This window comes from Balaenoptera musculus, chromosome 14 (genome assembly GCF_009873245.2).
Source record: "Balaenoptera musculus isolate JJ_BM4_2016_0621 chromosome 14, mBalMus1.pri.v3, whole genome shotgun sequence".
NCBI classification, from domain to species: domain Eukaryota; kingdom Metazoa; phylum Chordata; class Mammalia; order Artiodactyla; family Balaenopteridae; genus Balaenoptera; species Balaenoptera musculus.
In genome coordinates, this window is record NC_045798.1 from 41,306,805 (window position 1) to 41,309,569 (window position 2,765).

Sequence of the window (2,765 nt, forward strand, 5' to 3'; positions counted from 1 at the left end):
AACAGAGCTAGAGTGGTGGAAAGAATCACTTTAGATAATCAACGTAAGTCACGGGAGATGGGAAAGAGGAAAAACTGATTTCGTATACACATTTAGAAATAGCAGATAAGAGGTCTAGAGTTTTGTTCCCACCAGCAGTTGCTGAGCTTCAGGTGGGAACTCCTTCATAGTAGGAACTGTGTCTTACTAATACTGATATCTCCAGCAAGCATGATGAATCTTCCACAGAGTGTGCAGCAAAAAATATTCACTAAGACAGTGAAACTTCATACTGTTTTCTGTATGAAGTATTATAAAGATGTTTACCTTATAATGTTTATTAATTATACAGCTCTGTAAACTCTGTGATAAAAATAGTAGTAACATACAATAAGATGTTAAGATACAATAAGCTGTAAGATACAATAGTAACATAACATACTATAACATAACCTATACTAAAATAATAATATTTACTGAATGTTTATTATATGCTAGGCAATATACTATGCCCTTTACACAGGTTAGATCATTTCATTTCCACAATAATCCTATGAAATAGATACTATTATTGTCATCCTCAGTTACAGACAAGGAAACTGAGGCACAGAGCTGTTAAGTCACACAGCTAATTGTTGGCAATGCCAGTATTTTTACCTAAGCATCCTGGCTCGGGAGCCCTTCCAAAGTATGTAAAGAAACTATATACCTATTGCAGCTTGAATGTATCCCATATCAAGTTCACAAGATCATGCTCAACAGTGCCTGGTTAAGGCTAATGATTCTGAATCTCTTCAGCGCAAATTAGTTAGGGTAGCTCAGCGTACCACAAATAGTTGAAAATAGGTTTTATTGAAAAAGGCAATTATGTCTTTTCCTTTATACTTTCTCAGCTTTCTTGGAAATGAATTGCATAGTGTCTTGCACATAGCACAAAATAGGCACTTAATAAATATCTACTTAATTTAACCAAACTGGTAACTTTTCAGTAAGAAAAAGTATAAGAAGATATTAAAAGCAAAAAAAAAAAAAAATGGTGGTAGTAAAATATGCAAATAGTAGATATGAACATAAATCATCACTATTGCTCCTACATACAAACTTTGCTACCTTCCAGAAGATGTTTCAATGAATATTTTCAAGACTACTGTTTAAAATGGTCACTAGGTCTTTAAGTCTTTAACTGCAGTAGAGAGCATATTTACCTGGAATGCTTTCTTTGAAAGCATCAGAATGATTTCCAAATATACCACAGCCTTTTAATGAGAGGAAAAAGAGTTACATTCATTAACATTCTTTTCTTATGTAGGTGAATCTTGGGCCTGGACATTAAAACAAAAGCTCTGAGAAGACACTTTATGATGACCATTGTATGAAGGTGATTGAAAGACCTTGTTTTTTCAGGTTCTACTTCCTGAGGGTAATAACAATCCAAATTGACAAGGACTAGAATATCTTCTGTACCCATCTAGACAGGGAAAATCAGATTTTAACATTTCACAATCTCACAGGGCTCTTCAGTTAGAATTCAAAAGGCCGTTCACTCTAGGGTTAGTAGTTTCCCAGTCTCCCAGATCAGACATCCTGACACTGGCTGACATGGCAACCCCAGAGGTGACTGGAAACGGCTGCAGCATCAGGCATATGCTTCGCACTTCCTCACTTCCTTTCATGAAACTCTCTCCCACCTCCAGATGAGCCCTTTCCCCAAGCATCTAATTTATGCACCTTTTCAACTAATATTTATTGAGTATTTACCATATGTTGGGGCTGCTTTTGATGTTGGAGACACAGTGATGAATGAGATGATACCATGTCCTCCTGCAGCTAATACATACATATTGAAGAAGACAGATCACACATATATTACAAATACATAAGTTAGATCATTGTTGGATATAGATTCATAATTTGAAGAAATTACACAGGATAATGGGACAAAGTGGGAAAGAAAAGATCACCTGTTTGCTCGGAGCTGGCCTGGCACTCACAGCTAGACCATGGTGTTCTCTGGTCAAACATAATTTTACGGCACATCCACATGAGAGAAAGTCACTCTGTGACTGTGATGGAGGTCAAAAAAAAAAAAAAATACTACTCTGTAATCGTGCCTGAGCATGGACAAAACCAAAACACTGTGCAACCACTAAAATCACCAACAGCCCCCCTCCCAGCTGACATGAGCGAATGCTGCTTCTTCATCAGCTGCAGCGTTAGTCCCACTCTGCTCCTCCTGCTTCCAAGATAAAGTTCATTAAGATACCCAGTCATACAATTACTCCCATTTCCTGACAGCCCCCCATCCAGAGCAAACCCCACTTCCTTCCCAAACCCTTAACAAGCCCCATGGTAAGACTTTCTTACTGAGATGTCCCATGTTTCGTCAAGGTGTGCAGTCTTGCTTCCTGCTGGGAGCATCAATCAACAAGCCCCACTTTGTTGGATTGCAGTGTGTTCCTGGTGATCTCTGATTCATGGGCATCAACAATAAGGAGGGGGAAATTCTTTAATTAGGGTGGTTGGGGAAGTCTTTGATGAAGGGTTGTCGTGTGCTGAGAGCTGATAGGTAAGGGGATGGCATTTGAAGATTGGGGAAAAAGCATTCCCAGCAGAGGGTAAAGCAAGTAGCATATACATATATGTATACGTATACATATACATGTTTTTTGTTTGTTGTTTTGCTGTGCCGCACGGCTTGCAGGATCTCAGTTCCCCAACAAGGGATTGGACCTGGGCCACAGCAGTGAAAGCCTGGAATCCTAACCACTAGGCCACCAGGGAATTCC

The 2,765-nt window shown here is 39.0% G+C and overlaps 1 long non-coding RNA gene across 2 annotated transcripts; it reads right to left on the bottom strand.

Moving 5' to 3' along the window:
- Positions 1-714: 714 nt before the first annotated feature.
- Positions 715-2,444, bottom strand: LOC118879947. 2 transcript variants are annotated; one of them, XR_005016187.1, is made up of 4 exons: positions 2,344-2,444; positions 1,941-2,036; positions 1,738-1,806; positions 715-1,235 (listed from the first exon to the last, which is right to left on the bottom strand). It is a non-coding gene; the product is annotated as an uncharacterized LOC118879947 (long non-coding RNA). The 2 variants fall into 2 exon arrangements; XR_005016188.1 differs by having other exon boundaries at positions 1,941-2,042.
- Between the last annotated feature and the right edge of the window lie 321 nt (positions 2,445-2,765).